The 25131-nt window shown below is 42.3% G+C and overlaps 1 long non-coding RNA gene across 1 annotated transcript in view; it reads left to right on the top strand.

Annotated features, from left to right (window-relative positions):
- LOC141750310 (uncharacterized) overlaps nt 1-24268 on the top strand; it is a 35493-nt gene extending 11225 nt beyond the window's left edge. The window contains exons 2-3 of the long non-coding RNA XR_012589635.1: nt 21064-21393; nt 23823-24268. This is a non-coding gene — a long non-coding RNA (uncharacterized LOC141750310). The remainder of the gene's footprint in view (nt 1-21063; nt 21394-23822) is intronic.
- The last annotated feature ends 863 nt before the right edge of the window (nt 24269-25131 follow it).

Genomic DNA, 25131 nt, shown 5'->3' with positions numbered 1-25131 from the left:
ATGTTTAAGTAGCGTTGCCTTAGTTTCAATTTATTTTTCTGTAATCCTTAGAAGTTATTTAATATCAGATCTAATCTCATCTTCTGCCTTTAGCTTGTTTGTTTTTAGTTCCTCCTTCTAGAGTTTACGTTGGGAGTTACTCCTTGCTGTTTTTTTACCCTTTTGTTAGGACACAGGAGAAAAACATGCTGACATATTTCTAAATTCTCATGGACTCAATGAATCATTGTTTTATTTGTCACACTTTTAATCATGTACGTGCATTTTAATGATAGAAATGTGTATTTCTGTAGGAAAACCGAAGGAATTCTAGAAATTGATGTCACAGCAACATTAATAATACTCTTTTCTAACTTCTCCCCCAGGAATTAATTTCAGTTGTAGAATGTATCTTATAAACAAACTGAAAACTAATGGCAACATTTAATTTAAATACAAGGTACATGGGAAGGTAATGTACTAGTACATTAAAACAATGAATACAATTTTTTCCCATCAAAACCATAGGCATATATCAAATAAATACTTACAGGAACAAAACTCGATCTAACTTTTTAAGTTTTATTTTAAAATGGCAAAGTTCATGCAGACATAGAGGATTGTTGCACAGCATCCTTCAACTTAGGAGCTGTCAAAACAGCTTTCTGGTATAACACCTTGCATTTAAAAGACATTGTCTCTGTACTCAGAATCAGATCCTGGCTCTGTAGCATTTTTGGGTTGCTGCGGAGAAGTCTGTCATCCTAATGCTGCAGAGTATGGTAGTCTAATTTAATCCTGGTTCAGGAATCCTCCTAGATTCAGGAGAGGATGAATGCAGCATGAGGAAAGTTTGCAGGACTAGGTCAGATAAGAGAACCAAAATTTCCATGCTTTAAGGGCTCTATGTCATAAACAAGACTGGGAGGGACTTCATCTTCCATCCCACAGTGGCATCTAAAATGTTCATGCTTAGCCTTGCTTTTTAACTCTGCATGCAGTTTGGTGAACTCTTCCCACAAACCGCTCTGCATCCTATAAAATGACTGATACTTGTGGCTTTTGAGAGGTAAAGACCATAGAAAGCTCATGGAAGTTTTGTCTGACGAAGAACCAAATAAACTTTATTAAATAGAAACCTCAGGATCCAGTCCAGAGAAAGCTCAAGTAAATGATTCTTCACTGTTCCTACTGGCAGTTACTGAGCTTGGTAAACAAGCTGAAGGAGATTTCAGCTAAAGAAACACTACATGGAAAAGGAAAAATGATAGAAGTAATAAGTAAACAGCATTACAAGAATTAGGAACTCAGCCTTCTTGATGGATAGATGGTTTTTAAGTTCTTCAAAACCATAAGCATTAGTACTTTGTCTACCATAATATTGTTCTATTTTGTATTTGGTGATGTTTAAAAAATTGTAATAACTGGATTGAGTGTCATACTTCCATAGGGGTGTGTTCAAACTCACTGAATTTCTACACCTAAAGGCTGGAGGAGCAGAAGGGACACCTAAGCCATTTCTATGTTTGATACAGTGTGCATTAGCTAAATGTGCATACAAAATATACCAAAAATGAAGAAATTATGGAAGGAAAATTCTTCTAGCTTTATGCACTGTGGAATTTTGCCTTACAAAACAGAGTAAAGCCCAAGTTTTCTAATGGTAATGTCTCCTATCACACTCTGAAATAAGCTAAGTATTTGTTTTATCCATTGGTTCCTGGCATATCTACTGATTTGTCCTCCTGCGTCTCTCTCGTGTTAACCATTTGTGTGAGCAATATTCAAAATAGTACCTGGGCAGCAGCTGATCTGCATGCTTTATACTTGTCAGCAAAGCAAAAGAAATACAAAACCCAACCCAAGTTCAGTAAAATGTAGTTCAGCTTGACTTCTTAGCTGGAGGAAGAAGCTAACACTGGTGTTAATTACATGCCTTTAAAAATGCAAATCTTCATTACAGCTATTGTTCCCAATTCAAAATCAGTTAGAGTTACTGTCTATCACAATTCCTAGCTGCAATTCTTAAGCACCAGGAACTGCCTCCGTACAAAAGGCTGCAATCAAGGACTTGCCAAAATTAAATAATGCGTGCATCGACATGCTTATTATAGCACTTATGATGTAATAAGTGCCAGGTGGATGCATGGACTATGACAGAATAAAAAATGCAGAGCTATCCCAGCTTTATGGGTTTGTATTGTTTGGTAAAACATATCTACTGCCCTTTTTTCAGAGGCCTTGATACAATGTGCTTTCAAAAAACTTTCTCTGGCATGGAGAGCAGGGTTTATTAAGCCTGAAAAGTGTTGGTTCTTCTAGCATGTCTGTAGCACATTTTGATGCTAATGCAGCTAAACTTCACTGTCTGAAAATTGTAAAGTAAGATGTGGCAATTATCATTGATAATTTTGTTATACTGAGATATGCGCTGTTAACTTTTAATGGTCTTTAACACCTGCAAACAATAGAAAGATGGATGTAGCTTATGTGTGATGGTATATTGGGTCACTGCCTGAAGATGAACTTGAAAATGTGAGGAAAAATGTTACGCATTTGAAATCAAGCTTAGCATTGTATCTGGAGGAAGCTTTCTGCACCCAGACAGTACTTTTTCAAGTGGGACAACAAATGGTTGAGTTTCTCGTGGGTAAGCCCCTACCAAGCTTCCCAAATCCCTGGGGAGCCACTGGCAAGGCCCGTGTGTCGGGCTGCTGCTCATGCACACGCAGACTTTTCTCACCATCCTAAATTACCTGTTACTAGGGGAATGCAAATACGAGGAAGAGAGAACATAGCTGGCAGAAGTCTCTTCTCTTGCATGAGATCACTGTTTTACAAAACAATTATCCAATCATTTTAAGGACCTGGTGGGAACCCTTCGATTCAGTGCCACACAGCTCTGCCTCTGATTTTGAACACTTCTTGCCCAGAAAGCAAGAGTGCCCCTCCTTTCTGCTCTCAACCAGGCGTCGGATGGCATGGCAGGAGATACCCATCTGCCCTCCAGCCCACCCCGTCTTAGAGACAGCCTTGGGTGTCTGGACAGACTTCACTGCAGCCTCAAAGCTAAGGGGTGCAAAAGGGGTCCAACCAAATCAGGTGAGAGCTGGCCCTCACAGGAAGAAGCAGAGAGGTGGCTGCACCTAAATATGATGCCTCTTTCAGAGTATTGCATGGGAAGCCTCTCTACGCTGGCTGACGGTGGGCAGTCAGCAGTGTGATGGTGAACCTTCACGCCTTGGGCTGAAATATAAAAAAAACCCCACCAACCCCCAAACTAAACAAACTAATAAAGTAACTCCCAGTGCTTTAAAGTGACAAAATACCTGCAGGAGGGTTGTGGTCAGGGCGAAGGCTGGGAGTGGGCCTGTGAGCAAAACTTGGAGGAGGGCCAGCTGGGCAAACTACAACAACCAGGAAGTCGCTCAGATAAGCAGGTTCAGAGAAAGTCATAGTATCTGCCTTCCTGGTCCCGGAATGGATGGACAGACTTAGACCTATCTTGTTCACCTGCCTTGTCAAATCAGGCATGACTGCTGGGATCCTAAGCCTGGGATTTTCGTACAGGAAAACAGTCAATTAACTTCTAACCATGATTTTCTTTTAGGTAGTGACACCAGCTTTTCCATAGACAGTGTGGGCTTGTCCCACGTCTGTCCTGGCTTTGCCCATTTCAAACAAAGAGAAAAAGCAGAGAGGTGTAGTCAAAGGCTGTTTCCCCACCATTCCTCTAGGTCTGCTTGTCCTTCCCGTGCCTACACTCAGGAACTGTCTGAGAAATGACCCTGGAAGAAAAGGCCTGTGCTCAAATCATAAAGAAATGCTTATAAACCTTTTCCTCTTTAAACCTTCTGAGTGAGAAAAGCCACGGTGGTGAGTATTTATTGCTTCTTTGATGTCTTTCATAAGTGTTTTCCTCAGCAGCTCCCCTTACCCCACCTGCAGCCATGGCCCGAGCTGTCCCATAGTCTGTGCTCTCAGGGTTTCCCTAGAGCAGTTCACCAAACTTTAAAGCTGTCTCAGGTCTAGGTCTGTCTGACCATTTGTTCTAGGACCAGGAAGGTGAACAGTAGTCCAATTCTTATCTTTGTCCTAATATCCCTTCCCATCCCTGTTGCTGTCTTCCAGTTCATCCTTTTCTATCACAACGTAACATCTGGAGTAACTTAGTCTAAATGGTTTCTGTGAAAACGTTTCATGTATCTCTTCAGTGTTGGGTAATTCAAGGCCAAGGGGGTCAGTGTTTACATGGAGTGAGTGAGCCTGGTTGACAGTGTGGGAGCTTTGGTTTTCACTTGTTTGGGTTGGCCAGGGATGGTTGTAAGCTCAGAGAGAACTGGGGATACAGTGGACAGAAATGGGACTGATAGGGCTAGCACGGGACAGAAAAATGGCCCCAAAGTCCTAGACAAGGGCTGAATAACTACATGGCAATATGGCCCGCATTTGCCCCAGAATCTGCATGACCTTTGGTTTTAGACATCAGGTTAGTACTAGAGATTTATTGGGGATAGATGGGATGAATCACAGAGTGGAATTTATCTGCCTAAATTGCCTTAGAGAGCTACTTTAAAGTTGATGAGCCTGGCCATCCTTTAGGTGGCTACAATTGTATGAATGAAACCATTCCCTGAAGAAATATCCTGGGTAAAGTGTTGTGGGAGTGCCAGGTGGGAGTGATGGAGGGGATAAAGTGCTTTGGGGTATATTAACTGATCAGAATCTGTCTATGAGCCACTAATGAGAAGCTTCCTTGAAGCACAGTGCTTAGATGTGTCAATTGAGGCAATTTTAGGAAAAATGGGACATATTCATGCAGGTGTGTGTGACTCTGCCAAAACCTTATCTGGAGTATTGTACGCACGTCTGAGCATCAGTGACTGAGGGAGAGGGAATTCAGACAGGGACAGGTGCAGAGAAGTGATGACGGTAATGAAAAGTGTTTTAGAGAAGACAGCTTGCTCAGCTTAGAAAAGCAAAGGCTGAAAGAGGTCATGGTTACTCTCTGTGAATGCAAAACAGGTAAAACACCCGGAAGGCAGGGAGTCACTTATGCTAACTAAAGAACAATACTGGCACAGGAATGAATGAGAGTAAATTGGCCATGAATAAATGTGTATTGAAGGCTAGGATGGTTTATAAGCATCAGAGCAACAAAGTTTTGGTTGTTTTAAAACAATGGAAATAAGAGAGGACAGAATTTACGTAGTTTCGAAACAGAATTTGGCTGGTTTATAAAACGGAAGATGCAGGTTGTTTGCCTGTACTAGCAGATACAGGCAGATAACAGGTAGAATTTGATACACTGGGAAATTCCATCCAGCCCATGGCTCCCGAGTCAGTCTGTAACCTTTCTACGTGGGCAGACATCGCCAGTGCTGATAACAGATGAAACTAAAGTTAAACTAAAATTGAAATACTAGTGACTTGGGTAATTATTTAGAAGATAATATGACCCAGTAGAAACCAGAATCAAGTTCCTTCTGGCAGTATGCAGGTATTTAGGCAACATTCACACCTGATTAGATAAAGACAGCTAGGGTAAGGTAGGGTATAAAAAATAATGCCTTGTAAACAGAGATTACATTGCAGAGGTGGCATGGCAAACACCATTCACCTAGAGCCTTGAAAGCGAAGGAGTAAGACATTAGGGGAAAAGTCTTTTCATTTCTACATGGTCCTTAAAACTCCAAATACTCAAGGACTACAGACTTTCGCTCTACTGCAACCAAGACAGCAAAGCACCACACAACTTCTGAGCCCTGAAAGAAAACCTTGCTGGTGGCTGATCCCCATGACTGGAATAGGATATACTGCATTAGATGGGCCAAAGTTTCTCATTTCTAAATTTCTATGATAGTTAATTCTGAGAACTAATGGCACTTCTATACCATCTTCACTTCAGCGTATTATTCATGCCCAGGAAGAGGTATCTCATTTTAGGATCTCTGATGCTAAAATTAGTGTTTCTGGTAGCGAAAATCCGTAGAGTGTGATCCTCAAGGATCAAAAAGAATTGTATAGAAAGGCAAGAATATAGATGTTAACATTAAAACCAACACTCTCCACCTTAATTTTTTGCCCCCAGACTAAAACTACTTAGAACATGTTGCGTACCACACTCTGCAGGCTTAGTACAGGGATGGCTTTTTTTTTCCCTGGGGAAAAAGGAGTCTTGAAGTCTTTCAGAAGAGAAGAGTCTCAAACGTAACTACTTTTTCATGAAGTTCCACATTTTTGGGTCTGAATTTCGGCACCGAAGATTCCAGATGCTGCAAAAACATTAATGTAGCCCAACATAGTGTTAAGCCACATCTCACTGATGCAGACTGTACTGGTTTAGCCACCCAGCCTGACAAACCGCTGCCAGTGCCAAGCCAATATATCTTTTTTCTCCATAATTATACCATTTTTATCCCAGAGTGAGATTTCTCAGGCATGCTATTGTTGTCAGGGACATAAGACTCCATTACCACTATGCTGAAAACTCTTCCCTGCCCCCACAATGCATTCAAATGGATCTTAGCATTTACTAAACAGCGGTTTCGTAATCACAGATTGAACAAAGTGTAGCCAAGCTTAATGGAAGTGTCATAGTACAGACATGGTCATTTTCTTAAAGTCTAAAAAAAAATATCTCTGAACAATACTATTTTTTTTTTAACCACCAGCATTCCCTCCCAAGACCCAGATACTCTATCAAAATTAAAAAATGAAATCTTTGACTGGAGTAGGGTAAAACATATGGGTGTCATGCCAGAAAAGAATTAAAACCAAAAACAGACTGGAAAGCTGTATTGCATGTAAACCACCTTCCAATTACATTAGCAATTGATAAGGAGTAATTTATGGTGGTGTTCCTGTTATTTTCAGAAAGGAGTTCAAAGGTCCAGAATTTTTAAGAAGTATCATTTTCATTGTACTAGGTCTCACTGTAATTGATAGAAAGGCTCTCACTGATCTAAAAATAGATCATCTAGCCTCCTCAATGGCAAACTATCATGGAAAGTCTTATGAAGTTTAGTAGCAGCTATAACTGGCAATGCCCGGTGGTAAGGAGAGGTAATGCTTACGCACGGCAGAAAGGCTCTTGCTCCTCGGGAGTTAGCACAAGCTCCCAACTAGCAGCAGGCTCCTGCTTGCAGGCTGTCATCCTCGGGGGGGACATTCACCCACCCAGATGCCTGCTGGGAGGGCAACACAGGATCTGGAAAGAAACCCAGGATGCTCCTGGTCTGCACAGGTGATGAGTCCTTGTGGAAATAAATACCAGACGAACTGAACAGGCTCAAGGACTGACTGAACAAGTCACAAGCAGGGAAGAGCTGGTGGCAGCTCTGATCACACAGGGCAGCCCTGGCTGCAGCAGCCACAAGATGATGGAGGTTGACGTCCAGAGGAAGGGTGGAAGGTGAGCAGAGGACCCTAGGCTTCTGGGGAGCAAGCAGAGGCTTGTTGAGGGATTGCCTGGCATGATTCCCTGGGGAGCTGACATAAAAGGGAAGGGTGCCCAGGAGAGCTGGCAGGTTTCCAAAGGCAACTTACTGAGAGCTCAGCAATGAACCATCTTGTCATGTGGGAAAATTGGGAATTTCAGAAGAAGGTCTGCATGGCTGGATGGGGAGCTTCTCATTGAGCTAGCACACAAGAGGGGAGTGGAGAAGAGGTAGAAATAAGGACAGGCAGTATGAAGCAGTGTTAGGTACTTAATGTCAAAATCAGGAAAGCCAAAGCCCAGCTGGAGCTGAGGCTGCCAAGGTGCACTGACAGGAACCAGACAGACTCTGTGGGAATGCTCATTTCAAAATAAATTCAGGGAAAGCACGGGCCCATCGATGGGTGGAGAAGAAACCCAAGTTACAGTGGAGCAAAAAAGGCTTAAGTATTCAATGATTTTTTTGCCTCAGTCTTCACAATCAAAGGCTGCTCTGGTACTGGCATGATTTGGGTTGGAGAGAGGTAGCCCTCCCTCAGTGGCAAGGGGACAAACAAGTTAAAGACTTGAAAGGAACTGGATGTACTCAAAGCCATGGGGACGGGTAGGATTTACCTGAAGTTGCTGGAGGAGTTGGCCAACATGATTGCGGGATCGGTATATGGGGAAAACATTTTTAAATTAAGCTTTTTTAAATAGCAAGGGAACTGTGAAGAAGAAAATGGAGCATGCATGTGAACAATTTTAGCTGTAGCTGAGCTACATTAGCTGCACTGGCTATTATAATGAAAGTCCCACAACAGAGTGCGGGCCATGGGATTTGCTTTTCATATTTCTTGTCCTACTTTTATGTTTATAAGACATTACATAGAGCAGCCTTCATTTTTAAGACCTGGGATTTGGTGCATCCTATTTCTGAAACAGAAATGAAAGTTTTGCTGAATTTGTGACTGAGGGAAGAAGGAAAAATCCAACAGCAGGTGAAATGGTACTTTCAGAAGCTGGACTTGATACAAGCTTTCACAGCTGTCCTGGGTGAGATAAGCTGGTACTCTGGTGAAATGCTCATTTGACATCTGGGAAGGAAATGCTGTGAGGAAGTGAGCTCTTACCACCAGTGGGCCAAGTCCCAAAGTTTCTACTCTATTTTAGCTTAGCTAAATGCTCATTTGACTCAGTTAGATTTCTCTTCAGAATTTAGCTATGCACAAGGACTGCGAGTCATGACCAAAATGACTCCCCTGCAAAAAAGACCCCAAAAAAACAGCCCCCACAAAAAACTACAGACCATTCAGTTTGTGAGTTGTCATTTGTGAATCTCAATTTCCACAGTCTGGCATCTGATCTGCCTAAGACTCCTATCGCACTCATCCTGGCTCATCTTTGTCTATGTTCTTTAATACCTAGCTACCAACCGTGCTACTCGTGCTTCCCAAGAAGCTTCCCCACCTTAGCAAGAAGGAGCGCAGACAGGCAAAACAGGGGGAGTGACTACCCATCTCACACTGTCTCCTTTCTCCTAGAGGGGCAGCTGATTTGTCTGTCTCTTCTCCACTATCTTCCCAGGATTCGTAGAAATATAATCTCTTGGAGATCAGTAGCTCTCTCAAGTTAAGGTAGATTTAGCCAGCAGGTTCAAAAGTGAAGGTGGGCAGACGGACAGTGTGGTCAGATAAGCCCCATCTCATTCAGAAACCAAGCTAAACATACAGTGAATCTAAGAAGGAAGAGAAAAAAGGAAGTTTAGGCTGGGACTGAGTGATACAACTGAGTCTCTTTTCCCTTTCATTTGTGTTGTTGGGAATTCTGCGAATTGGTTTGAGCAGGAACTGAACTGGACCGTAATTCAGCTATATATATTTCAAAGAAACAATTGTAATTTAGGAGGTGAATAGTGAACTTATAATTTAAAAAGAGGAAAAAGGAGACATTATAAAAGAAGTAATGATGCTTGTTCCCTTTTTTAAATTTCTGTTTGATATTAATATTTGGACATCTATTGACACAGTAATAACTACTTTGAGGAAAAATTAAAGGAAAAATGACTGGCTTTGGGGCTAGGTGAGGATATAAAATAAATGTCTTGATACACTGGAAGAAATAGAGAAATAGAAATGTTATATTACCAGTTAAGAAACAGTGAAAGGGACTCATTTAAGATTGAATGCATAACCTCAGGATTACTATTTTCTATCTTGCTGTGCTTAGGCAATTTATATGTTCTTTAAGTGTATGTGCTTTTAATGAACATACAGGTGATACAGTGTCAATGTATATACGGGGATCAGTTCCCTTTCACCTGGGTTACCAGCTGGACATTCTGAATGCCTATAACGAAATGGAGTTATTACAGAGCTTTAGTCTCCTAATTTTTTAAACCTAAAATTATATTAGGATCTTTTCTAGCAACATCATCCATGTTAACAAACTTTCAACCTGCTTCCTTCAGATTCAGCACAGATGGGCACTTGCTTTGTTAGTCTGACCACACAGTTTCATAATCATTAAGCACTGGTGTTATCAGTCCTTAGGACTTCATTTGGCAGGGTATGAGCTAAGCAGTGGTTAAAGCTTTTATTCAGGCAGGAGCTTAAATGTATACTTAAAATTATGTGAATTCTGCTGGACAAACATGTCCCTTCCCCGAGTCGCACCTAGGGATGCCGTGATTCACCATGCATATTCAGGCACAAGGGAGAAAAGGCAAAGAGAGAAAGGGAGAAGCTTTTCTGAGACAAACTCATCTTCCTAGGAGGCCGCAAATGTCTCCATGCCATTGCGATATGCAACCTCCAGATGTTTGGAGGTGAAAACCAGGCAGGAACCAACTCTGCAACTTACATCCTTGAGGAGCTAGAGAACATGCAGGCTTGTTAAATAAGGATCCATGGAAGTTTCCTACTTCAAGGTTATTGTGCTTAAATTCACAGGCTATAATTTAGAAAAAATAATCAGACTAGGCATGCTCTGACTGAAGGGTGTCTACTGCCTGACAACTTTCTTTGCTCCTGCTTCTTTTTTCCTCCTGTCTTTTTCCCAAAATGGGTCTTCTGTGTTATTCTTTCCAGATGTCTTTGTCAGGGGCTCAGCATCCTCTCACAACCTAATTTATCACTTAGTTATCACTGACCTCAGGTATTCAGAGCTGAAATCTCGTGTGCCGTGGACAATAGCCAAGGGTGTCCAAGACTGACATGAATGAGAGTGGCCGGTCAGGCTTCATTGTTACTGTGCACCCTGTCCTCAATGCAAGAACTGTCCTTGTCTCCTTCCATGGGTTCTGTGTCAACTGGGAGGCCAAACACAGTAGAGAAGGCAAGAGATACCCAGACTCAAAATGATGTTTTCAGTCTGACTTCTCTATGCAGATGCCTGATGAGATTTAAAAGCCAAACAGAGAGACATTTCACAGAGGTCTGCAGTAGTCAGGGCTGTTTGTTGCACTGACATACCCTGCACAACTTTCAATCCTAGGCAATAAGCTGTGAAACTGGCTGAAGCATAATACGATGTATAGGGAAAACTCACTAAATAGCATGAATAGCTGTATACAGTGGAACTTCATAAGCTTATAAAAGCTGCTCTTGGTTATGTAGAAAGAGAATGACTAGGATCTGAAACTGAACTGCTAAAATCCCACTTTCTCATCTGATTTCTAAATCCCAGTTTTGGGCTGTACTTAGAGCTGTAATCAGTGTTTTGAAAGGAGTTAATCTCAGAGCATGAGGAGGGACTAATACCATTATTCTCCTTTTAGATTGCTTGCACAGGGTTTCTCTTTCTCATTAGGAAGAAGAATTCTCTACCCAAAAGGCCCATCTACCTGCAGCCTCTGTATTCATAGTCAAGGATTACTTTCATTTAAGAGATTACTTGGATAATTTTCAAAATCTGCTCAACGTTTTCCTTTCCCATCTCCCATTTCTTCTTTTGCCCATATTCTCCTCTGGCTTGCACTTCACAGAGCGCTATCCAAAAAGGAGAGCGATTGCTACAACCTTGCCTCTCTTCCTCCAATAGTTTTGAAGAATTAGTGTGGAGATTGTGAATTTCAAAACTACCCCTCTTGTGAGCTTCCAGCTCCATTTCCTGTCCCTAAAGAAAGGGACGCCCTTTATTAAAGAGGCTATCAAGTCCATAGTCTAGAACTCAGCAATTCAAAAGCGAGTAAAAAAACCAAAACTCTGCTGCTGCTCAAGAGTTGTACATTGGCTTGAACATCACAGTTAACAGTCAAAATTATGCACAGGCAGAGAGCACATCTACACATCCGAATCCAGCTTGAGGCACCTAGGTTCAGAAAAGGGAAAGCCTTCCTTGTCTTGCTTCTTTCCAAGACATTAACTTGTCTGCTTTTAATAAGCTTTTTTTTCTAAATAATTTTTATAAAATAAAAAAAATAAATTAAATATTCTTTGATAATTGCAAGGCAGTGCAGTTACCAGTGGCTCACGCTTTAGCAGTTTGTTGCTGTTCTTTTTCTACTTCCCAGTTTCGGAAAAGATCACCACATTGGGTTTGAACTTCCTTTCCAGCAGATGGTTGTCTCAGTTTCCCAATAAGATACTTCAGCCTTGTCAGGCCTGATAACACTTTCTCTTCCTAAAGACACTTGCACAGAAAAGCCTCTGGCCTTTGCGGTTCCCTTCTTGGGGCCGTTGTAGCCTCTCAGGGGAAAGCAGCGTGTTTGGGAGGGCAAGGGAATGAAGCTCATCCTTAGGAATGTATCTCGACCCAAATACGGAGTTCCTCAATCTTGATAAACCACTCCTGGAATGAAATATTCCCATCTCTGACCTGTACTTAGAAAGTGCTGTGAGCTTAATCTTCATTTGTTCTTTATCGATTTTACATTTCAAATTTGTTGGGAGTTACAGAGGTTTGATGTAGAACATACTTAGCTACAGGAATCTTTTTATAGATTTCAAAGAGCTCTTTATTATTTGACAGTTCTCATTCAGTAGGAGGTAGACATTTCTGGCTCACAAATTGGTAACATTATTTTGTTTTTCTTTCATAAGTAACACTTAACTAGTGTTTCTAATAATATTGCAGCTAAACAGATTCTAAATATGACAAAGTGTTGACAACACTGATGTGCAGGGGAAGTTGTATAATTGAATAAAATCTTCATTTCTTATGCCCAATGCTTTAATCTAATCCATCCATTCAAAGCCTAGAGGTTTCTTGGTCTTTCAGCTGCACTTATCTGATAAATGAGCTTTTAAAAATAGAGATGGGACTAAATTCAAAAGGAGTATTCAAACCTCTAAGTACTGGGAGGGTGTAGATAAACTGGAGCTTATATTAAAAGCAGCTGCTGTGCTAACAGTCTACAAAACCAAAAATAGGCCTGAAGTTGAATCATTTACTGAAATATCGTAGTATTTGGTTATGGTGTAATCCGGTTCTCCATGTGTTATTCTACCAAACAAAACCCAATTCCAGTTTAAGATCAGTATCATTATCTTCTGGAAGGCATTTGCTGTTGCTTGTACACGCTGACAAGCTACACACACGTGTGCTAGGAACCGGCTGTGGCTTTGACAGCTGGTCTTAACTAATTGCCTCCAGCAAGATAAACACGGTCCTGGAGTTTGATCAACTGCTTTTTAGGATAAGGGACAAATGGAAGAGAGCTACGCGCTGGGGGATTCCAGGAGATTAACAGGAAAAAGATTAACACTGCAAGAATATTGCTGGATCAAGGCAAAAATACAAGGCAAAATGTTTTATGCTTATAAGGTGCATTCTATAGAAGCAATTTAGAACAATCTGCGATTTTACCTTTGCTACATCCCACAAAGAATAACTCCTTTCCTGCGGTGCCATTTTATTCAGTAATTGTCCCAAGCCATTATACTTCCTACACAGCAATTCACAGTCAGAATTGTAAGTGTGAAGGGAAACACATTGCTTCAGTTTGTGGAAGAATACGTACCCTACTCCTGCTCGGCATGAAATTTTGATCTGATATATTAGCAACGGCCCATGCAATCTACTCTTTCTATTTAGCTTTGCACATGAACTTGAGCCTTGAAGTAAAATTTGCCTATTTCTTTATACTGCTGTTGCACAGGCACAGACTTGACAGATGCACCTCTCTCTTCTCAAGCCAAACCCAAGTGTCAAGAGGAATAACACGAAGAACGCTGAAATTTGTTGTGAGTGAGATCTGGGTTTGTGTTTTGTGGCATGCACTGAACTCTAATTTTCCACTCAGGCAAAGGAGAAAATTCAGTTTTCACTGTGGATTTATTTCAGTTGCGTGCAAATTTCTGGATGATGAGGCTGCTCTGACTTTTCAGCATCTATAAGGAATAGAATTATCTCATCACAAGAGAACTTTGAGAATAGGAAGCTCAGAGAAGCCAGCAAATTTAACTTCAATGTCATCTGAATTTGAGAGAATTAATGTTCCTGCTTGCCAGATATCTCATGATAATTCTACCATTAGCTGCCTTTTGTGAAAACCCAGAACACTGTCTCCCCAAAATATGCACTTAAACTTCCTGAAGGACAAATGTGATAATAAACAGGGTGAACCATCCCCACTCTGGCCACAGCACTGAAAGGGTAACGCCAGGCTTACAAAAGCACAAATGCAAAGTACATGAACACGTCCGCTGTACAATCACTCTGTTTGTGCAGTCAGTTGCAGTAATTGGATAATTGGGTCCACAACTGCCTAACTACATTGGTAACTACTCATTACTAAATTATATGTGAGCAACGTATAAAAAGCCCCAGTGTCTAAAAGCCTTTGTTACAGAAACTTTTATTTCATGAAGGCTCATCCTACTTTAAAAAAGCATGCTTATGCACCATGATCTTTTGTTTGTTCATTCCTTTTGAACCAGGAGAGTGTAGACAGAAAAAGGAACACAGACGAACGGGAAAAGAGGCTGTTGTAAACACAGGCTGTTGCTTTTCTCTTCTGCTGATACACAGAGCTTTTCAAGGAACGCCACGGGAAGTTAAATAAGGAGGTTTTAAATGTCCAGCCTTTGAAAGGAGCGTTCTGACATGGTCTTCCAGAGACAGGTTGTTATGTTTTTTTTCTCTCATGGCCTTTTCGCAACTCTCATTTCAGTTACTTTCATAGGAATAAAGAATGACTCCAGAATGTCCCGAACCTCAAGCAGTTTTGAAGGATTGAGCCTTGGCATTGGCAAACCCATGAAAAGACAGGTTGCCCTAAGTGGTCACTGCATGGAGAATTAGCAGAGAGTTACCAGCAGGACCAGATTTTTCACCTGAGAGCTCTAAAGAGATGCAAATGTGAAATAGCTGAACTACTAGTTGTAGTGTACAGCCACTTATCTCTCAGCTACAACCAATAACCTAGATGCCAAAGGAATGGCAATGAAGCAAGTGATGATGCCTGTTATTGAAAGGAGTTGCAGGCATTTTAGAAGATTACAGGCTGGTGTTGGACATTAATAAAATAGCAGAATTATTGGATATGTAGGCAAATACTATACGTTGGGCAACATTCTTCATGGTTTTGTAAAAGGAATTAATTCCTCATAAATCTATCAGAGTTCTCTGACAGAATGAACAAGCATGTTGGTACAGGAGATATACCTGATATGCTCTCCTTGGATTCCTGAAAGGCATTTGACAAGATCATTCACCAAAGGGTCTTAAAGAAATTAAGACTGGGATTCGATGGACAGTGCTGATGTGGATGTGCAACCAATTAAAAGAATAAGTAGTTAATTTTCTCACCAGAGGGAGCTTACTACTGTGGTCCCACAGCGACTTATCTGAGGAGCCCTGCTCTTCATCGCATTCACAAATGAATGGAAAAGGGGTGGAAAATGAAATGGCAAAGTTCAGCGACTGTTCTGAACTCTTCCTGGGGGAAAAAGCAAAAGCTAGCAAAGTGTGAAGAGTTGCTATAACGTCTTGTGATACTGAGTAATGGGGTGGGGCGGGGAAAGAGAATGTATGAAAATATAAAAAGAGTTCATAAGAGAAATCCTAACTTAATATATGCAGTTGCAGACTCTGAAAAAGCTATTATCAACTAGTACAAAGATTCTGAAGTTATAATAGCAAGTTCTGTAGGAACATCAGCACAATGCTGAATGGCAGTCAATATGAAGCAAATTACTAGGGAAGGAAGGGAGAACAACCCATAAAATGATATTAGGCTACAATATCTTGAATGCTGTGGACATTTTTAGCCCCCATATCACTATAGAGTGACTAGGAGTAGAGTGACTAGGACAATCATACGTACGAAATAGGCTCAATACAAAAAAATCAAACATACAAGGACACTAGCTATGAAAAAAATTGACTCAGAGGAGGTATGAAAGAGAGCTATAAAATCATATATGGGATGGAGATCAATAAGGAAGGATCATTTTGCTTTTCTAAAATAAGTGGGAGCATCCAAGGAAATCCCCAGAAAGCAGCTCAGCTGTAGAACTCAGGCCTGGGGATATTCTACGTAATAAAATTTACATTGAATCAAAAAGTGGTTAGATAAATTAGCGAGAATTTTAAAAAGGAAAAACGAAAAAAACCCCAAAAAACACAACAAAACACCAAAGCCTATTTAATGCTGAGATGAAACATGGACCTCTGGCTTGGGAAATGATTGTCTAGCACATTGCCAGAGGCTGGGGAGTATTCTGGGAGAGTATCTTCATATGCTTGTCCTCCTTTTGTAACCTTGCCTATGTGTTTGCTGTTGTTCACCATCAGATACTTCACTAGATGGCTTTAGTACAGTTCTGAATGACTGTTCTTCTGATCAGTACAGGGATACTATGAAGTAAGAGGCTTTTCATTAGGAGACTTTGTCTGCGTTAACAATATTGCTGCTTCCACTGTCCTTTTATGATGACTCTTTTTAAGAAGAGAAGTGTTTCACATTGACAATACTTACCTTTTTTTTTTTTTGGGGCATATAGTTGCTATGGAAATAAACAGTAACTTGGCAGAGATCTACATTCTTTTTGTTTGCATGGGTTTCTTTGAGAAACTCCAAATCAGTGAGTGACAGGGCATTTCATGAATGAATTTCACTTTGTAACCTGCACACACAATTCTTGAGCTGACAGGAGAATAGTTTTATAGTAACTAATACATATCAAAACCAGTCACTGTGTAAGGGATGCTTTCAGCTTACGTGTTGCAGTATCGTGTTGAAAAACAACGAAATGTCCCAGCAGGAAAGTAGAGGAAAAAAAATAGGTTTGCAGCTCATTTTTAGAATAATTCTCAACTTTTGCAATTGATGATTCATAAAAGGGCCAGTGTCAGTAGGCAGCAAAACTCACGATCTTCAAACAGTTTTGATTATAGCGTTGATCTCAAGTGCTGCCTTTTTTTTTTTTTTTAATGCATGCAAGCAGTTTTTTATCTTTCTTGTTGTGGCTTCCAGATTTTATCTCTCTTTATTTTGCTTTTTTACCATAACAGCAGTATTTTCTCGATCTGGGTTTTAAAAGTCCTTTCCTTTTTTCTTGTGCGTGAAGACCTTTGGAGAGGCTCCCTGATTTTTTTTATATCTGGAACACTATCCTTGTCCTTTTTCCTTCTGAGAGCCCTCAAAAAGTCACATTGACACACTCACATTAGATGCAGTGGCTCAGAAAAACGTAGTTTCCCTTCAGATTGCCATCTCAGTGACTCAGACAGCTTCTGAAGATGATCAAAATGAAGACGGCACAACCCAGGGTCTTTCTGGAGTGCTGAAAATTTTATACCGTGAAAAGTTATTTATTTGTTAAGTTTTAAAACTGGAATCAGTTTTATGTGATAGCACTCCATACTTGCTAGTGGATGGAGTTGCAGACAAATAAATTATGTTTGGTCCTTTTTCCTGGGGAGGTGGGGAGGTATCTTTTTTTGTGGCTATGCTGTTGAAAGTATTGCAGTTCTGCCTAACAGCTCTGGCGCATGACTATGTCACGCAAGTGCCCCGACTGCTCTGCCTGCCAGCTGGGCCTGGCAGAGGGGAAGACCACATCTTGCAATACTCAAAAAGCTGGGGTTTTCAGGAGCCAAATACTTTCTCTTACACGTTCACCTCCTGAATATGCATCAAATCAATGCAGCTCCCCTTGTCGGAGCTCCTAGGATATATACCACAGCTTTTTGAAAGTATTAACCCCCAGGGACATGCTATAGTCACATACATAGAGAAAGTATATGAGAATGATAAAAATAAATGACAAGTAAAGCAAGAGCTTAGCTTTGGATTGAGTTCATAAAATATATGGTCACCAATAGATTTTATGAACCACCTGTATATAGATGCATCAAAAGAAATATAATCAGCAGGTCGAGGGAGGTGATTCTGCCCCTCTACTCCACTCTGGTGAGACCCCACCTGGAGTACTGTGTCCAGCTCTGGAGCCCTCAGCACAAGGACATGGACAGGTTGGAGCGGGTTCAGAGGAGGGCCCCAAAGATGATCAGAGGGCTGGAGCACCTCTCCTATGAAGACAGGCTGAGAGAGTTGGGGTTGTTCAGCCTGGAGAAGAGAAGGCTCCAGGGAGACCTTATAGCGGCCTTCCAGTACCTAAAAGGGGCCTACAGGAGAGATGGGGAGGGACTCTTTATCAGGGAGTGTAATGATAGGATGAGGGGTAATGGTTTTAAACTGAAAGAGGGTAGATTTAGATTAGATATTAGAAAGAAATTGTTTACTGTGAGGGTGGTGAGGCCCTGGAACAGGTTGCCCAGGGAAGTTGTGGATGCCCCATCCCTGGAAGTGTTCAAGGCCAGGCTGGATGGGGCTTTGAGCAGCCTGGTCTAGTGGGAGGTGTCCCTGCCCATGGCAGGGGGGTTGGGACTAGATGATCTTTAAGGTCCCTTCCAACCCGAACCATTCTGTGATTCTATGGTTCTATGTTAAACAGAATTAATATTAATAGATATATTAGAGGACCAGTGAAGAAGTGACAACCATAAAGCAAGGTGCCTTGGAGCTGATGTCTTAGCGTATGACCTACCGTGATTGATGCTCCCTGCACCTCTCACATCCAAGGCTTATGCATATTGCCATCACTGTTAGTATTAAAGGCATAACAGGTATAAATCTGCATAAATTCTGCTTACAGTCTGTGGACAGGCAAAGCCTGAAGTGGGGCTGGCAGTGGGGTGCTGGTTGGTGTGACGCCCTGGCACGTGCCCTCTGGCTGCACCTGCTCTGAATTGGTCTTGTTCTCCAGCCATCATGGAGGTGGTCTAAAATGCCAAAAGAAGTGACTTGACACAAGCTGTACCTTCTGGTCAAGCGTGACCGAAGGGACCCAACACTGGCATTCGGGTTAATATGGGGTGCAGAGTGCTCGAGCCGCGTGGGATGCAGCAGTACAGTCAAGCAGCACAGCCCTCTTCCTTCCTCTGGCTGCAGGATGCTCTTCCCATCCCTTGTGCCTTCCCAGCAGCCCCCAACAGTTTCACTTCTGGAAGCCAAGGTTGCACAGAAAAAGTTTTGAAAGTAATCTGATGCTAAAATGTCTCACAAACTTAAACTCTTCTTTATCCTCTCAGTATCCTTGCATTTTAAATGTAAAATATAAAAGTCTTTTTAGTTCCAGCTGTGTGTGTGTCAGTTTTCTCAACTTGCTTAAAAAGGACATAGGAAATCACACAGTAAACAGTATAAATATGTCAGCAGATTCAGGATCATGAAGCAGAATTTGCTGGAGTAGTTTAGCTTAGAATTGGAGCCAAACAGCATGATTGCTTTTTGCACTTCATAATCTTGGAGAAACGGCACTGTATAATAATTAGGCTTGTGTACTCAGACCTCTTTTTATGATTAGCATTTGATTCTGCTGAAAATCTGTTATGAGCCGAGTTTTCTTGTAACTTTTAAATGTGGGAGAAGAAGTAATTCCTTTCTGTTTTGAATTCATTCGGGCAACATCGGTCTCAGCAACTACAGAGCAGTTATCAAAGCAGAAGATCAGTGTTTGTAGACGTCAGGCTTGTGGATCTCACAGGTATCATCTCCTCATCTCTGAAGCAGTCAGCGTGGCACCGTAGTGTCCTGTGCCTCGTTGGGCTGAAGTGGAAGCTCCTTGGACTAAAAGCCCTTTTAAAATGTCCGTCATCTATAATATTTATGTATTATTTGTAATCTCTATGAAAAGACAAAGTAATGGTAAAGATTTTTTAGTGACATATGGTTAGTAAGCGTATGTGCAACTAAAATGTATTTAGTAGCATACAGAATCAGACTTAGGAATGTTGTAACATGAAGGAAGTGCTTTGTATAGTTGAGATGAGATAACCCCTCAACCCAAGATAAGCCATGAATACTTCACCTGTACCTGGACAGGTCTCTAGGAGGTGATCATGATACACATGAGTAATTTCCCTTCTGAATTAGGGAAGTGGTAGAAGGAGCCAGCAGGTCAAAGAAGACCAATACCAAAAGCAACCTTGAGTGTTAAAGGCAACCGTTTCCAGGTAAAGCCTGAATACCTCATTGACACTGAGGAAGCAAAACTGAAAGAGCTGTACTGATAAAGCTAGGAGAGGTCGGCATTTAGCTCTTGGGGTGCTGCTGGAGTAGTTGATGCTGCACTTTTCCAGTACCTAAAGGGGGTCTACAGGAAAGATGGGGAGGGACTCTTTATCAGGGAGTGTAATGATAGGACGAGGGGTAACAGCTTCAAACTGAAAGAGGGGAGATTTAGATTGGATATCAGGAAGAAATTCTTTACTGTAAGGGTGGTGAGGCACTGGAACAGGTTGCCCAGGGAAGTTGTGGATGCCCCATCCCTGGAAGTGTTCAAGGCCAGGCTGGATGGGGCTTTGAGCAGCCTGGTCTAGTGGGAGGTGTCCCTGCCCATGGCAGGGGGGTTGGGATTAGATGATCTTTAAGGTCCCTTCACAACACGAACCTTCTATGATTCTATGATTCATTCTATGATTTAGGGATTGGAGATGAAGGACACAAAAATAGCCTTGAAGCAATCTGTTGGCAGGCAGAATGAGCCAGGCTACAGCCAGGCTTCATTGCTCCGCTCTGCCTCAGGGTACCTTGTCTTCAGTTTTGCAATGAAGACATCAACCTTCCAGAATAGCCCCTTCTATTGTCACCTGCAAAGATATGGGTCCAGAGTAAAGCTGGTAGGTTTGGTTTGTACGGTCTTTCTGGAGGCAATAAAGCCAAATCAACCAGCACTCACTGGCACCCAGAGATGTGTTTAGTGGAGACAGATGTCAAAACGCTAGCACTGATCATCTGGGAAAGAATTTTGAAGCAGCAAGGAGTGGGTATTAGAAAGACACTTTGCAGTGTCAGGCAGACCCTACCCCACCATGGTGACATCTCTGTTGGTTAGTAAAAATAATTACTTTCCTCTAAGCATTCCATATTTCTTTTTAGTAGCCAATCATAGCCTGAATGCTGTGGGGATCTTACTACAAACCCCACTGCTAAGAGTTTGTGTGACTCTTGTCTGGCTGAAAGACCTCACTGATTGGTTTGCAGGTTGTAACTGTTGGACAAAGCTGCTGGATCCCTCAGGAAGCTCCAGCTCTGTATCTGTAACAGTGCCATTAAGCTACTTGTCAGGAGACAGGCTCCTCTGTGTGCAGGAGCTCACTGTCTCAGTGGGCTGGCCACAGGATCCGGGCTCTAATTCTTCACTCTCCCTCTGCAGGTTAAACATCTCCTTTCCCAGAAGAGCCCTGGCAGCGTGAGCTTCTGACTTGCAGCTGAAAACCTCAGGAGCCACAGGACAGACGTAGACACTCTTCACAGAAAACTTACACTCATGCTAGTACTGTACTTAAGATGGACCTCAAAGGTTTACAGAAAGCACAAGCTTATTCATCCCTCATGGGGCAGCTGAAGAGAGAGTCTTTCCCCATCCCATGTAGTGATGTATGACTGTAGTTTCTTTTCCAGCTAGTATAAATTTCCACAGGAACAGATTGTGTATAATGGCATGACCTTTCCTTCACTCTTCAAATGTGGTTCCCTGAAACGGGTAGGTTGAGATTTGTATGCGGTGTTGTTGCAAAATAATTAGCCTATTGTTACTTTTAACTATTGGTGTTTTATTGGTATATAAGAAGATAATTGTTTTTAGGATCATTTTGGTGATTTAGTTGTAAAACTGTAATGCAGTTTGGCTTTTTACTGGAATCTGACTTTTTCTAAGAACAGTAACAGCCACAATCAATACCTTAAAGATGAAAATGCATCCTGCCCTTTGGGTTATATTCCATCAGCAATGTTATATTTTCATACCTTTAAACCCATCCGAATGCTTAACAGCTTTGCTTAGTGAAGATAGCTCACTGCTATAGTTTTTGCCATAGGTGAACTTTATGAGCCCTTCCTATAAATAAAGAAATACATTAAATAAAGCTGATTGATTAACACTCAGCACAGCTCAGGCAGTCCAGCTGCAGTGGTTTATCAAAGCAAAGCTCTTTGCGTTCCCTCCAGACTTACCGTTCATGAATGCTTCAGCCTAGCTGAGGGCCTGTCCCCACTAAGGAAAGATGATGTTTCATCAGTATGAATGAATGCGTGCTGAAATCCTCAGGGATTCCTAGCCTCTTGGTGCCAGTGCCAAAATTTTAAGGAGAGAGAATTTGGTCCCTTCTATGGAGGAAGAAATTGTAGTTGGAGTGGATATTAGCTGCTCGTGGGTTAACAGGAGGGAGTTCTTTCCCACTGTTTAGATTACTGCACAAATTAGCCGAATGTGTCAAAACGCTTCAGTTCTACCCTAGTGTAGAAATGGGCTTAGCTCGAAACCCTCAGTGTTAATTTCCTTTCGTGCAAGTTGAGGCCTGCTTGGCCCGGACGGCAGACTAGCTGCTGCAATTCAGTTACGCTAAAGCTAAGGAGCAATAAAATGCGGAGCGTTCCCTAAGCCAGGAGACCACACACACTCTCTTCCTCCTCAGCAGAACAAACGCAGCAGAAAAGTGGCATTTTCGCTAGCCCCCAGCGAAGCCTCCTGGGCGCAGGCGAGCCAGGGGGAAGCGCATCTCGGTCCCATGCCCCCGGCAGAGCTGTCCCCCTGCCAACACCCTGGGGGGACGGGACACTTCGCTTCTTATTGTCCTAACTCCTGCTGCCCTCCTGCTCTGCCTCTCTCCTTCCATAAACCTTTCTAGCCCCAACCGGGTGCCCCTGCACAGGCAGGCCTGCATTCAGAGTTGGGAAATTTGGCCAGTGACAGGAGCTGAGCTTCCCGTTGTTCACTGCTGGAAGTCCTTCCTCACCTCTCCCCATCACGCCTGATGGTAAAACCAAAAAATGGCAGCTGGGGATGGTGCCGGGGACCACCGCACTCACTGCAAAGTCATGGCAGCATCATGGGAAGCCTTCCCTCTCTCCCCCAAATCAACACTTGGTTTAATTTGGTTAATTATGGCCTTCAAGAGGGCATGTAAGTTGTATAGCAGCATTTGGGCTCTAATTACTATCTCCAGGTGCCTTATGCAATAACACTAAATCACCCTACATAAGAAGCTGTTCAATAGGACAGGTATTTTTTGTAGCTTCATTATGATGGCAAAGGCTGAAAGAGGAAGAAAGCCACTGTTGCTTATGTTTACCCTTCCCATACCAGTGTAGAAATGCCTGTGCGATCTTCCGATGGTCTGTGATGAAAATTTTAAAGCTGTTTTCCCTTAATTCCCCTGGTAAGGAAGTTTCAGAAGAGTAACAAATTGACATCTGCTTCTCTCAGGTCTCATCAGACCCACCACAGGTCTCTTCCAAGGCTCCTCTTCACCAGGGAAGGTCTCCCAGGCCATTTCTGTAGGTGTCACCAGGTTGGCAATGGCGGTCATGGCATTTGCCAGCAATGTACTTTAAAGTCACTGGGATCCTCACAGTGACATATGGATCTGCCCTGAGGACTCCCTGGTAATCAAAACGGAAATGGCACTGTGCGCATCCCATCTGGGGAGCAGAGGCACTGCGTGGCCAGTGACAGCACGTGTGAGCCCACCCTGCTGCAGCCGTTTCCTTGCCTTGGCAGAAACAGGACAGCTGTCACAGCCGCTGTGTTGCTCCCCACTTCTTCTCTTGCAAAGCCTGAGAGTGACCCAACCTGGGGAGATGTTTCTGTTAGGTAGTCCTTTTCATGAGTCCTCCCTCAGGGCAGACTGCTTTGGGAACAGACTTCTTCATGAGAACATTGATGTCCCAAACACACAGCTTTTTAAATCAGAAAGACTTTTGGTTAGCCCTTTTGATTGGTACAGATGTGACCTAGAAGTAAATTACATTGCAAACTTCATTCAAAACAAACTACCCCACGCAAGACACTAAGTGTGGGTAAGGCATTTGCTTTTGAGAGGCATTTGCAAGGATTTTTTTCATATCCTTCTCTCCTTTCAACATTTTTTAGCTTTGATATTTTAATTTCTGGTGAATTTTATTTTCTTTCAGCAATTTGCTGGTCAAGTGAAGAAAAAGGCAGGCACTGCTTCTGGGTGGCAGTTATGGCCTTTTGGTACTTAAAGGAAAGGTGATGAAGATTTACATCAGCTTTGTGTATGAAGAACCATAATGCAGTGTGAGTTACATTCCTCATCCTGAAACCCATTTAATTTTCAAACGACATGGGTAACCATGGGAGGCAGAATTCACTTTGCAATGCTGAATTACTATCATCTCATATGTATGTGTAAATGCCTGGATCAGCTCAAGCACCTTTGCGAGAAATGATCTGTCAGACAAAGTGTGGGAAATACGGTGCAAAACAACTGTCACCGATCCTTTTGTGGATGTAACAATGTATTTTAGCTGTTCAAGCAGAGGAAAGCCTGTTATCATGAAAGCACTGATGAATGCAATGCTTTTTGGTCATGTGGATTAAAGTGCTTCCTGATGTGTAGCATTTGGCAAAGCTTCCTGTATTTTTTTCTCAAATAATTATTCATGCGCATATTCTTGGCATGTCATTCCTACTTTGAAAAATGCAAAGTAAGGTGTCCTCTGCTTATTCCGTTGTTGAGATTAATGCTCTCATGCGAAAAAGCTGCAGATGATGGTCACTTTTAGGAGTCTATGAGAAGATGTGAGAATCCTGCAGAAAAGCCCATTTGCACCTGTGGGACCTTGCATCCTCCCTTCCTCCCCCGCAGAGGGGTTTTAACATTTCCTTTCCCTCCCAATCTCTATCTGCTTGTGGGGACGGGAGCGGAGCTCGGCCGGGAGTACACCCAATACACTGCTGATGGTGAGCTCCAACTCCCACGTGGTCCACACACCCAGATAGATGGTCCATGGAGTGACCCAGGACACAGGCTCCTCCAAGTTACCCCACAGGGTGCCCTCAGGACACCCCTGTCAGGGCTGCTCTCTGCTCCTCCGGCCGTTGTTGTGCTTCACTCATTCTTGCAGCTGCACATTTCTTCAGATGTGTTTAGCTTATACAGGCGTGTAAAAGCATGGTCAAGGACATAGTAGAAGCATGGCCAAGGACACTGTTTGAAGATCCCAGCTATGCCTGCCCCCTCCTCTTCCTGCAGCCTTTGTCTCGGCACACAATGTACTTATTAGTTTGCAAGAGGGTATGTTCGTTTTCTTGTTCTTACGTAAGTCACATTCCTCCTCCCGTCAAAAAAAGCAATTGTGTTCATGTCCAAAGCACTTGGACATACCATGCGCAATTAATGCCTGCTGTACGTCCTCTTTTATCAGGGAAGCCAGAGCAAGGATAAGCTTGGCCAAGGGTGAAACCTCCATTCAGTGT

This window comes from Larus michahellis, chromosome 1 (genome assembly GCF_964199755.1).
Source record: "Larus michahellis chromosome 1, bLarMic1.1, whole genome shotgun sequence".
NCBI lineage: Eukaryota > Metazoa > Chordata > Aves > Charadriiformes > Laridae > Larus > Larus michahellis.
The sequence above is the reverse complement of the archived record's forward strand: the minus strand, read 5'-3'. Positions and strand labels throughout refer to the sequence as shown.